Below are 13,241 nucleotides of genomic sequence, written 5' to 3'. Positions count from 1 at the left end.
CATTTCTTTATCAGCAACCAAAGATATAATCTGGATGCAGTACCTGGGAGACTGAACTGCTCTGCAGCCCGTAGGGAAGCAGCATGGTAAGGGAAGGTCTGGTTAAACCCAGATAAAATCCATTCTAGGGGCACTGTAGAGCAGAGATTAAAACTCAGGAGTTGGATGGCAGTTATTCACAGAAATGAAGGAAGAATCAGGGGGACATTTATTTTTAAATTCACAACCAATATGAGGGGCGTGTTGCTGAAATGCAGTAGTACAGTGCACCCCATGCAACCAAAGCTGCCCCTCCCAGCAGCAGAACAAACTCCCTGGAGTCTCTCTGGGGCACACTCGAGTCCTGTGGGATATTCCTGTGGGATATAAAAAGCCTGCTGACTCGTTGGCAAGGGCACAGCAGCTCAGTCACGCACAGGGATTTTCTCCTGGAACAGTTCTCGCCTCACTCCACGTGCAGGCACAGACACACACAGCCCCCAGCCCAGCAGGGATGGGATATCCCAGCACCAAATGCTTCAGAAAGTTCAAACACCAGGCATGGCTTCATGGAGAGAGCACAGGCTTCAGCACCACGGGGAAGGAGGGCCCCAAGGCTCCAGACCACCTCCAGCTCCATCTCCTCTCCCACGGTGCCTGGGGCAGTGTTTCCACTGTGGTTCCACAGACCCAGGTCTGAGGCCAAGAGCAAAAGCAATCCTGGGATGAACCTGCCCTGCACAACGTGCAGAGGGCAACACAGTTGTCCCCAGAACAAGGAATGTGTTTAAAATAATCCTGAGGGGCAGGCAGGGGGAAAGGACAATATCCTGAAGCATAAAACCACGATAAGCACATTCGTTTCGCAGTTGCTCGAATATGAAGCCAAGCCCTGGAGCTCTGCCAGCCAGTCAGTATTTTTATGACTGTATCAAAGCACATGATAAAAACAAAAAGCTTAAGGGTCAAACTCAGTGCCAGGATTAGTAACCAGCTGAAGTGAATAGCATGATACCAGGTCTGAACAGGATCTTCTGATCACTTAAAACACGTCTGCTTTTTTTACATAGACAGCAGCCGTGCCTGAAACCTGTGTGCCAAATTCCTCCCCTTCAGCTCGTTCAGGTGGGGAGGGCTTTGTGCAAAACCTCCAAACCATCCCCACCAACAGGCACCAGCAGAGCCTGCAGCTGTCTGGAGTCACGTACATCACCCAGCAGAGCACTCTGCCCAGGCCCTTCCCTCATTGCTATTTCAGTCCTTTAATTCAGACACTTGCCCCTGCCAGGGCTGCCCCCCACAGCAGTGGAATATTTCCAAATATCCCTGCATTAGGCACTAATGCTCACAGGTGAAGCCTGCAAGCATCAGGAGAAGAGCAGAGCTCCCTTCTGAGTAGATCTCAAGTTCTTACAAGGAGGATTAGATATTTTTAATTTATTCAGCATAAGGAATCAGCCAACTTGTGCTAAGGGATTTAACAGAAGAAGCTGCATCAGAGATTCTGAAAGACCAAAGGGTCCTTTCATGCTACATCAGAAACTGTAGGTTGAGAAAGGGAATTCATTGCAGAGCAGGAGATCCCAGCCCATGGGAACTGTGTCCATGACTGCCAGCAGCTGAGGCTGAAGGAGCCACTTGGGAGCCCTGCTCAGACTGTGGCTGCTTTCCCACAAGCCAGCATGGTCACTCCAGAGCTCCACCATGGTTACACACATGGATGCTGCTCGCTGGCACTGCTGCAGCTCAGAGAACAAAGGGTTTGCAGCAGCTCTGAGCTGAAATGCCTGGAATCCAAACCCATCAGAGACACCTTCTCACCCTGTGGGTATCAGTACTCTGTGCCTCCCTCAGCTTTGTCATGATAAAGAATGAGCCAGGAGAGGGACATGGCACTGGGGTGGTGGCATGTCCCCTGCTGCAGACAGGAGCTGAATGGATCCAGCAGGACATGGTGCCACATACCCCCACTGCAGCCTCCTTCTGCATGGCCACACAGCCAGGGCATCCAACAGAGACCTTCACTTCCAGCTGAATTTCTCTTTTATCCAAGGAGACAGGAGCTTTCCCTATGGAATCATCTCCAAGAGTGAATTTGAATGTAATAGATCAGAGAGAAGCTTAAAGCTTGGGTTGTTTGCTCTAAACACTGGATGGCTTGGTTATTTTGTCCACTGGTTAGGCTCCCTTTTATGTTACACATAGAGAAAATTCCTGCTTTTCTAGGGCAAAACTGGGAGTGATTTCCTTTCAAAAAAGCTTTTCGACTAAATAAAATTACTCATTTATGGCATTCAGCATTTTTCAACAGTGCTTTTCATTTCTGCACAAGATGCAGTATTTTATTGCAGAGGATGAAAATTCAAATAAAAGCCTTTTTCCACCTTTCAGCAGGAAAGACATCCATTTTTATTGAGCATTAACTGCAATGACAATTCTCAAGTTTGTGTTATTTCCCTGAAACAACAGTTTGAAATACACAATTCTAGCCAGTTGCTTCCATTACAGACAGAAGCTCTCTTACAACAGGAATTAAGGACAATTTGGGGACTATGTATACACAATGGAGGTTTTTGGTATGTACATGTCATTGCGACCAATTTGTACACAAAGACAAAATTACAGCTGGAGGAAGGCACTGAGGGAGGACATGACTGTGAACAGAAAGAGAAAAGTCTGATCTCCCTTGTTCGAGCTGTTTACCACCCATCGCTTCTGTACCTAAGCTCTGACTTCATTTCACACAAGCTGACAAAAAGCTCTCATCCCACAAAGTGCTGAGCATGCTCTCCTCCCACACACCTCTCTCCATCATCAAAGTTGGGTGGATCTAGGGCTGCCACTCAGCCCCAAAAACACAGAGAGATGGCACCAAACATCACTTCTAGACTGTCCCGGGCAAGCTGTAATTTTGATTAAAGAAGAATTTCTAGCTCCCCCAAGCAGTCTCAGCTCCCACTCAAATTTTCCTTTTGATCTGTCTGCCCCCTTCATCAGATTTTTAAAGAGTTAACGGTGTTGTCTTCCCTCCTTCCTGACACTGTCTGACCTGCAAGGCTTGGCTGGGGCCAGGCTCAAAGAACATCACACAATAACACACCTCTTCTGATGCAATGTCTCTGTGAGAGATTATGGGGCTGTATCATTCCTTCACACAAAATCTGAGAGCAATTCTGGGGAAGAAAATGCCAAGAGGAACTGTTTTCCAGGAATAAATCAACAACCTGTCACAAACAGCATATGCAATAATTTCCTTGTTTACAGCTACAACTTGTCTGATGAAGCAATTAAAAACAAAAACCACCATGATTTTTCTGACCTTCTTCCTTATCTGAAACTGGTATCAGCAGGAAGAACACAGGTCTGACCACACTCCAAGAAGGTGGTGTAGCCTTACCCCAGAATATACTTTAAATATACTTCATATCTAAACCACAAGGTTGTTTAACACATGACTCCAGAGCCCCGGTGTCACTGCTGCCACATCCCAGTCAAGGACAGCTGGGCAGGGAACAGAACTAAACTTGCAATCACTGTCTCTCCTTGTGACTGCACAGACCACTTGTACCACCCTATAGAGGCACCTGGCATTTGCTAAACTGAAAACATTGTCAGGGATGGAAAAACGCCCCTATGTCCCCCAAAACTGAAGTAGGGAAAACACAAGGAAAAAACGATGGCTTACATCAAGCTAAAAAACACCAGTGGCCACCATGACCTTCATTAAGGTAATTCTGAAACTCTGATTTTAATAAGATAGGGGGAAAAAGGAGGGAGAAAAACCCTAGCTGATGATTGATTTGCCAACAGCAGTGGCAAATCACTGCAAAGCATTGCCAACAGCAGTGAGCAGCCAGGGTGAGGACAGAAGCCATGTCTCCTGATATTTGAATTTCTGTGAGAGATGTTTCACCACAGCTTTTTCCCTTGAGAAACTCCTCTCACTGAAACTGCAGTTTAAATATTCCTCACTTCAAGGGGCTGAAATTTCAAAGCAGATGAGCCCTTCCATGAAACCCCACCCTCGTGTTGTTCTCCTTGCTGCCTGAAGGAGATGGTGCTGCTCCTATCTTAACATTATCAAATGGGGGACATTATCAAACCAAAGACATTGGTTTTGAACCAGTTTTGCATGCCCATAGCAGACCAAACTCTGGAAAAGCCAACATATTTTGGCTTGCTGGCCCAACTGCAGGCTTTGAGGACAGAGTTCTGGTTCTGTGGACCAGTTTGTGTACCCTGGAGAAAGGAGGACTGTAATACCTTAGTGACATGGCATGGGGACAGACAGCCCTGACACAGAGAGACAGACAGGCAGATCCCAGCTGGCTTTAAGGGGCAGGGCAGACACTGCAGTGCAAACCCCAACATCCAGGATGAGAAATTAGGTAAATACCCCAAGCTCTGTGCTGTCCCAGCTACACAAACCAAGGGCTACAGGCAGCTCCAGCACACCTGCACAAGGTCCTGTGATGGCACAGAACTGCTTTCTTTATAAGAAAAAAAGTAGGGAGAACAAAAAAAAAATTTAAAAAAATGAAAGCGGATTGTTCTTTCTCATGTTTGCTATGATTTTTAATGTTTAGCATTCACAAAGTGAGATGTGAGAGTCCAAAAAGCTGCTTTAAGGGCACCCCACAAATGTGCCAAGGCAGAGACCTCCAAGCCTGAGGGATGCACTGAATTACTGTCCTTGCAGGACTTGCACTGACTTTCCTTTCTTGCCTCTTGGAGCACATCTATGGAGTCTGGAGCAGAAGAAGGCAAGCTATAAAGAGTGGCTCCCAGGCAGACACTGAGAACCACCACAGGAGGGGTCAGCACCTCTGGCAGCTCAGCTCTCCCAAGCAGGGAGCGTGTGGGGACTGCAGGTGAGATCTCAATCACACTTTTGGCACTGGACATCTCTCCCAGAGACTCAGAGCAGCCAGTGGGACACACCTGTGTGCACACCTTGGCTGTGTCAGACAGACCAAGGGCACCCAACACTTGTCCCATCCTCCCATCTAAAACAGAGGAGAAAACAATTCCAAGTACTGACCCTTGGAATTGTTCTGATGACTAAAGAGCCAGGTTATAACAGTGCTGAAGCTGACTCTTATTTCTTGCTAATTCTTATTCTGAGTATAAAATTAAACAGTTCATTTTAAAAGCAGTAAAATGATTCCCACTTCAGAACACAACTCTCAAGGGGAAAAGAGAAAGTTTGCAATTTCAGCAGGGCAATGCATGAGATGGTCTGTTAATTACCAAAGGAAAGGCAGCTGGTTCAGTTCCTGCTATCTCAATCATTTTCCTCTCTTTGATGTCTTGATCACATCTTTTGAACAACACGCTTGAAGCATAACACTGAAGAGATCACTTATTTTCATAATGAAAAGGAAATATTTTGCTCCATGCATAATATTTAGTTATTGTGATAGGGTGCACTGATAGGGCTTCATATATTGTGATTTCAAACTAATGCTGAGTTTAAAAGGCCTGCAGGGCAGTGCAAGGCGTCTATCAAATGATAAATACGTAATCAGTGTACATGTCCAGCATCCTTTAAAGTGATATCAAATGGTTTCTAATAAGAAAGATGCAAGCACCCAAAACTTTCTTGTCCTAAAGGCATGAAAAGGAAGTTTACTTGTTTCTCATTTTAGTTTTCAAAGTTAAAATATCTAGGCCATATGAAAATGACATTAATCCTTCACACAGTGTGACAGCATATCCACTGCTGCAGAGAATACATAATCAAAAACTCTCTCCCACTTCCCACAGACACCAGAGAGGGCCAAAAATCTGGAGCAAGCACACAGTTTTGAAAACTGCCAAGAACAGGATGGAGTTCTGTGAGAGTTGCAGTGATCTATAGAAAATATATTTGCATGTTCCTTCCCTCAGTGCTGCAGTAACAGGAAAAGCTGGAGGATGACCCAGCTACATGTACATGGCACTGAATTCCTCGAGAGGCAGCTGGCCTCGAGTGCTGGGACAGCAGCTTTCTACAGCTGCCTGCAGTTAGAAGGTCCTTCCTTAATAAATGGGCTGAGATTCAATTTATCCTAACTGTAAATCGGAATTGAAGTCAGTAGGGATATTCCCAACAGGCTGCACACCAGAGTAAGAGGTAGTGAAGCATGCAGGAGAACTCACTAAAAAGATGTTCAGAGACAGGAAAAATGTCGCCAAAATGCTCATGACCTGCACAGAAAGGTCAGGGTTATGGAAAAACTCAGCCTTGGCTCTAATTCTCTATGAACAATCTGAGTCTTGATATTGCAGGTTACACTGAATCTATCTGAACAAAACCTGGCTGTGGAGGAGTGACTTCAGGATGCAGACTTGACTTTAAGCACAACACCCATTTCCTCACTCTTTTCACTTGAAACCAGATGTTTTTATATTTGTGTGTGTGACATTTACACTTAACAATGCAGACTCTGGTCAAATGTAATGAAACAGTGAGCAAAGCTATGGTTAAACAACTTCCTATGTGCAAGAGCACTTTGAACATCGTGTGTGTCACAGAGGCTGGTGAGTCAGAGGCACAACCACTGCCCAGCTGAGGGGCCAGATCTGCTTAGAGCTGCAGCTGGGCAGATGTGGGAGGCAGCTGGCCACTGCTCCCCATGGCCTGGTGCTGCCCCTTCCCTCCTGTGGTTAGCACCACCACACATCTGCCAGAAGGACCAGGTGTGCCACCCTTTGAAAGTACAGAGAGGAAAACCCTGCAGGAAATGGGCTCCAGTTAATCCCCACTGGTTTGGGAGGAGGATGTGACCTGTGGTTGGGAGTAGCTGGAAGAGATGACACTTTACCCCAGCACAGGATAGCATCCCTGACCACAGCTCCTGCCTTCCAACCGACATCAGAGCTACTCTTCCAAAAAAGGAAATAATTTGGGGCTCTTTTGGCTCCCTGAATTGGCTAACCAGAGTCTCAGAGAAGCACCAAGACAAAGAGGTTGCAGGGAAGAGGGTCAGCAGCACTGTCACCCTCCCCAGCAGGAGCCTGACTGGCTCTGGACCCAGACCCAGCTGCTCCTCTGGTGGGAGCTGCATGGGGTGTTAGAAAAGGGGATGTGCACCATGCACCCAGACACACAGTAACAACCTGAAACACTCACACCACCAGCACATGGGAAAGAACAGGGACACAAACACCTTCCCTAACACCCCTGTCCTTGTATTTGCCCCACTGCAGAGCAGCTTCCAAAAGCTGCTCACCTTCATATTCAAAAGAACCTTCTGTTCCACTGCTGCAGAGGCAGAGCCAGTGTGAGGGCAGCCCAAAAGCCAGCCCAGATTCCTGACCAGGTGACAGAGGCCTCCCCTGCTCTACTTGGCCTGTCTCCAGTGAGGTCCCAGGAGTGGAGAAAGGCAGGGATCAGCATTAATGCCAGCCAAGGCAGGGGGAGGCAGGGGAAGGCACTGCCTGGGGGTGAGCACACTCATCCTGCCCTTAGGGGACACAGCCATGGCCCTCACTGTCCTCCTTGCCAGGAGCAGAGACACACACACCCCTCAGCCACAGCTTCATTCTCTAATTCAGCACTGCACAGAGCAGAATTCTACCCAGCCAGTTTCCAAAAACAAAAACAGACTGATTTTTGTTGCTGGGGCAGCCCCCTACATTCGCAGAGCCAGTAAGGGGCAGCTCCCTGTCTCGGTGCTGTCCCCTGACAGCTGAGCCACCCAGGAGCTGGGACGTGCCAAAGGAGCCCCACAGCTGCAAGGCCACGAAAAACTGAGCCAGTGCATTCTGCAAAAATGTCAGCAACAGCTGCTGCAGCAACTTCAGTTTCTTGCCCCTACATGTGCAATTCTCCCCCAGCACAGGACAGTCCAAGCAATTTCTATCACCAGGGGTTTGTGCTACCTAGGGAATGCTAAGCATGCAGCTGAATCTTGATTTAAAAATTCATATTTATTAGGAAATCTCATTTCTAGTGGGTTAATGATATATTTCACTAGAGGAGTTTTAGGGCGTCCTAAAGAATATTACTGTATCTCTAAATAAGATTGAAAGACACTTAGTATGTTTGTAATTTGGCCTATTTTCAGCAACAGTAATTATAATAGTTTTTATATCCTGTTTCTCCTCCTGCCAGCATGAAGGAAAACTCTTAGAGTCTAAGACAACAGCAACTAACACAGGATAATAAAACCACAGATTGTAGAAATATGAAGACACAAAATAAATCAAATTAGAAGATGTAATTTGAGAGAGGGAGGCATCTCACGTTGTGATAACAGACTCTCCTGCTGGCAAATCCATAGCACTCCATGGCCAGAATCATCATTAGCATGTTACTTTACAAAGATCTATTAAACCAGGACAGAAATGAAAAGATCTCCCCACCACAAAAAACAGTGAAGCAGTGGGAGTTGCAAAAGAGACCTTTGATTCACCCTTAATTCACCGGATGAATCATTTCATATTGAGCAAACATCAAACCACACTAAAGGGACACAACCAAAACCTCCCAATCCCTGAAGCCCCTTCAGCTGGCTCACTAAACCATGCAACATTGATCACACACATTGCCAAAGTGCTATGATTTACCTTATTACATGCATTATTTAATTCATGGCATCTTTGCATAAACCTTGACCTGCACTGCAAGACCATTTGACTCATTTTATCTACAAAGAAAGCAAGTTTGCTCTGCCATGTATTCGAGGAGGCTGAGTTTGAGGCAGGGTGAGCACCCCACTACTCATGCACTGTTACTTATTAAGTTGCAGTAAATGGTCCATGAGATTTAAACAGAGATCAAAGGGAGACCAAATCCTGCCCCTGCAATTTTGGCAACAGCATCTCTTTGCAAGATCAGTTTTGAGCATGTGGAGTCGAAATCATTATTATAGTTCACTGCTCAAGCATGAGGCACCTCAGTTCCTCTGCCCAGCAAACCTCCATGGACACAAGGAGGAATTCAGATGTGGCAGAGTTACCTGGTGAGAGTCAACTGGTTTTCTTCATCAGCTGCACACTCACAGTAAAAGAGAATTAACCAATTTTTAATAACTCACATCAGAGAAAAAACTTCAGAGGAAAGAGTTTTGCAATAAATGTTCTTAATTTTAATGCTCCTTGTATAATCTTTATGTATTAGGGTAACAAAAAGTCTAGTAAGCATTTCCTAGCCAGAGCAGCACTGCTAAGTGTCAGCCTCCCTTTATCTAAGATGAGTGACAGCTGTTGGCAATCCCTCCAGCCCAACTCCTGCTAATCCCCATCCGCCCATGAGGCAATGTGAGCTCAGGAAATGGGCTCAGTATCTTGGGCACATTATCATTAAAAGTGTCCCACCTTCCTACTTTACAGTTTGTTCCTGTGCCTTCACAGACAACATCTCTGGGGAGGGAGCCAGGCACTGCTGTTTGACCCAGGTGCTTGCAGCTGTACCTGACACAAAATGGCTCATTCTACACTCAAGGGTGCCAAGCATGCAATGCCCAGGAGATGCTCTGTGGTCAGTGAAGAGTGCTGACCCCAGTTCCTCAGGCCAGCAGCTAGAACAAAGAGCTGCTTGATGTGTTCAGCAATCACCTAAGACACTACTAAGGACAGTCCTTTTTCTTGCCCCAGAACATATTCAAGCAGCCAGAGCAGCAGTGGAAAACCAGAGCCACACCTGATACTGGCCAGCACCAGCTGAGGGGATGCTGGTGTGGGCAGCTCAAAAACCTCCAGAAACAGTGCAGTTTCTAGCACACAGGTACTCACCATCTCCTGAGAAAACAGTCTCAGGCAGGCCTACAAAACCCCAAACAAATCCCAAATCCACTCTGGTTTTGCCTTTAGCAAATTACATTCAAGAGCTGCTCATGATCCCCCATGCTGCTATCTATTGGTGACACTGTCACAGTAAGCACAGGCTCCTAAAAGTGCTTCTGTAGTTTCACTGATGCTTGTGGAAAAGTGCAAAGATACCAACTATAATTTAAACAAGTGGTCTCTGCACATTTTTCCTCCACTGAACAGTGAATTTAAGTCCAAGAAAGCCTATGTTACTTCTGCCAGCACTTCTGAAACAGACCACAAAGCTCAGTGTGAAAACTGCCTTAAAACATAAGGGACCATGTTCCCCTCTGGGGTCTCCCAAAGAAAACAGCCTCTACGACAGAGTTCAACATCTGAAGGGCAAATGAGTCTCAGGCTGCTTTGATGAAATAGGCTGCAGCCATCCTAAAGCCTCCTTAGTTCACTGACACATCTTGTAGGACTGATTTGTTAAAAAAACAGGCACTGAGTGTGCCAGAGAGGACAGTGAGCAATCTTCATGTCAGGTCCTGGGAATGTTCCCCAGCACAGGGAGATGGAGAGACACCAGGCAGCAGGACAGCTGGCCAAACAGCCAGGGTCAAGGACAGCTTTGGACCAGGAGCTCAGCCCTTTGGAATAGAGTCAGCGCCCAGCTTTGTAAAGGGGACAGCTTCAAGTGACACTAAATTTAATGGCAGTAGGTCTATAACCTCACAACTAACACTCACGAGGACTGAAATCCCAGGGGCTGCTATGGCCTTGTCCTTACCCCAGAGACAAATGCCAAAAATATTAAAAAATAGCAGATAGGGAAGATGAAAAGAGAGTGTTTGTCTGAAACATCCCAGCATCATTTTTGGTTCATCAGCATCACAAACCAGCCTACAAAGGAGCTTGCTGATAATCACCCCAGCTATCTCTGCCGATACACGTAAGATGTGTCACATCACTTCTGTGTCTGCCAACACTTCAAGCTCCAATTGTGACCCTGGCTCCCTTCCCCAAGCACTGAGAAACTCCTGTTATGTTTGGCTCCCCCCTTGTCCTCCCTCCACAAAAACAGCACGCTTCCAGAGCGTCAATCTGGAATTATTTACTGCTGTTGAAGCTCAGACAGAAACCGCAGGCCACCTCTCCTCTCGCCCAAGCAGGACGTGCAGAGCTTGTCCAAGTGAGAGGGAACTTCACCCAAGTGCTCCAGCAACCCTGCCAAGAGGGATTGGGTTCAGGCAGCCTGCTGCCCCCACAGCCGTGCCCTTCTCTCCCACTCTGTTCCCAAGACCTGCTGAAAACCAGTTTATCAGTGCTACCAGAACATTAAATAGACACCATCTGCTTAAAATTACCTGTATTAAAGCTAACGTGACAACATAATCAGCCACATTTTCTCTCCTCTGCTTTTCTAAGTGGAGTGTCACGTACAAGGATTTGGGACTAGCTCTGAAACTCCCTGAAGAGAGGAAAATGAAACTGTGACAGAAGCACAAATTACAGGCATCCTCCCTCATGTTGACACGGCACACAGCTTGCGGATGGTACAGGTCCAGGAGTGCATCTACTCCAAATTACATCTGGAAAACCACCCAGCAATGCCAACCTTGCTCTTGGCATCTGCATCTGACCCCTGCCAGCATGAGCAAGGCTGTTTTAAGCAGATTGGATCCTGACCACTGAAGGTAACTTTACAAATCTTTTTTTCCATATCCTTCACAGAAACAGCTGGAAATAAGTCTAGAAGCAAACCAAGGAACGAGAGTTACAAGAATATTATAAATGGTTTTATTTCATCTGTGATGAGTGTTGTTTCTGAAAGCTATGGAAGTTAATTTATAATGTTAGCAATTTGACAACCAGTCTTTTTAGTAGGAACTCAGCTATTGTGTTTTGAAACAAACAGGATCTAGCATGGGCAGGGCCTTGCCTGTGACTATGACTTGGCTATTATTTTATCAACTAGAAGCAAGGCTGGGCTGCAAAACCCTTCACCTCGTTTTACATGTAGAATCCAAAAGGTTGTCTTGGCTAACATAACCAGAAGATCAAGGTTTACAAACCAAGGCATTTTTGCTAAGCAGGTATAGGAGCCTCATCTGACACAAATGCACTGGAGAGTGCTACCCACAACTGCAAAGCCCTGCACATTTCCCATAAACCATCAGAGGTGTTTGATGGACACAGAGACCAGAACATGGGCAACAGTGGGAAACAAGCCTGGGAACTCAGATCAAGCCCCAAAGTGAATGGACACTTGCTGATGAGAGCACTGCACAGTTGGCTTTGGTGCTTGGCTCCTGGTAAAACAATGACATAATGCTGTGTTTACTAGCAGGGAAATCTGAGGGTTGGAAATGGATCTGTAAAAAACCACTAACACGTTTTTTTGACAAGCCAACAGATTAACATCTATTGTCACTGGGGCAAGGCCAAACTGCACTGGAAATGATCCAGGAGTTTGATGTCACTGAGAGGCTCACAAGGACGTCAGCTGAAGAGTGTTCCCATGTCACCTCAGCATTTCTGCAGTTCTGTTTAACCCTTTCTGCCACAAGGTACAGCACGGAACATATTGACTTTTTGGCAATAGAGGTTTGACCAAGATTGCTACAGCTCACATTGCCCAGATACAGAAGGTTGATGAAGGGCCAGGCAGGACAGGCTGCTGGCAGATAAAACATACATTTGACTGTCAGGCTTTTGCTAGTACTAACTAAAGTCTCTCTCTTTCCACAAATACAAACAGTAGACATTATTTCTTCATTTGGCTCCTTAGGATCACTGCAGGTCACCTGTGAACCAAATCACATGGCCAGCTGCACCCTCACCCTCATCTGAGTCAAAGTCTTTATCAGAACCCAGCCAACGCCTCTCACACACAGTAGAAACAACAGCCAGGAGGTTTTAGCTACACACAACAGCCCCACAAAGGATACCTGCAACCCCATAAATGCCAGTGCCTGGTAGAGAACAATCTCACTCCTATCAGATGAATCAGGGCCCTGATGGCTCAGAATCACTGCAGGGATAACATGATGGGCAGAGCCCCACAAAGCCCTTGGCACACAGGGAAAGTGTTGGGTAACCTTTCCTCAGGAGTGGTAAAAACATCAGTGCTATGCTCTCAGTCTTCCACAGACCCTCAGATCCCAGAGGAAGGACCTGGAGATTGCCCATAGGATGCTCTTCAGTCCAGCACTACTGCATCTGGCAGAGCACGGGAAATAACCCCATGCTGTGGGCAGCCTTAGAGCTTGCCAGAAGGAAGGGAAAAATTTGGAAGAATAAAAGAATATTCTTAGGGTCTGGCTAGGACTGTGGCATCAGCTCTGATGGAACCAATTGCAAACCTCTCCTTTCCACCTCATTTCTTTGACCATGCCCTCCTCTTGCTCCAGTGCAGAGCAAGACAGAAGTGAAAACAAAGCAAAGCAGATGTGTGTACACACAGACAAAGATCTCTCATCAAAACCCCAATCCCTACCAAACTCCTGCACACTCCCTCAGCA

The 13,241-nt window shown here is 46.4% G+C and overlaps 1 protein-coding gene across 5 annotated transcripts in view; it reads right to left on the bottom strand.

The window, feature by feature from the left end:
- Positions 1-13,241, bottom strand: part of SH3PXD2A (SH3 and PX domains 2A) — a 242,460-nt gene that overhangs the window by 219,256 nt on the left and 9,963 nt on the right. The window lies entirely within an intron of this gene.

This window comes from Melospiza melodia, chromosome 9, assembly GCF_035770615.1.
Source record: "Melospiza melodia melodia isolate bMelMel2 chromosome 9, bMelMel2.pri, whole genome shotgun sequence".
In the NCBI taxonomy this organism is placed as follows: Eukaryota; Metazoa; Chordata; class Aves; order Passeriformes; family Passerellidae; genus Melospiza; species Melospiza melodia.
Note: the sequence above shows the minus strand (reverse complement) of the source record. Positions and strands in the feature narration are given on the sequence as shown.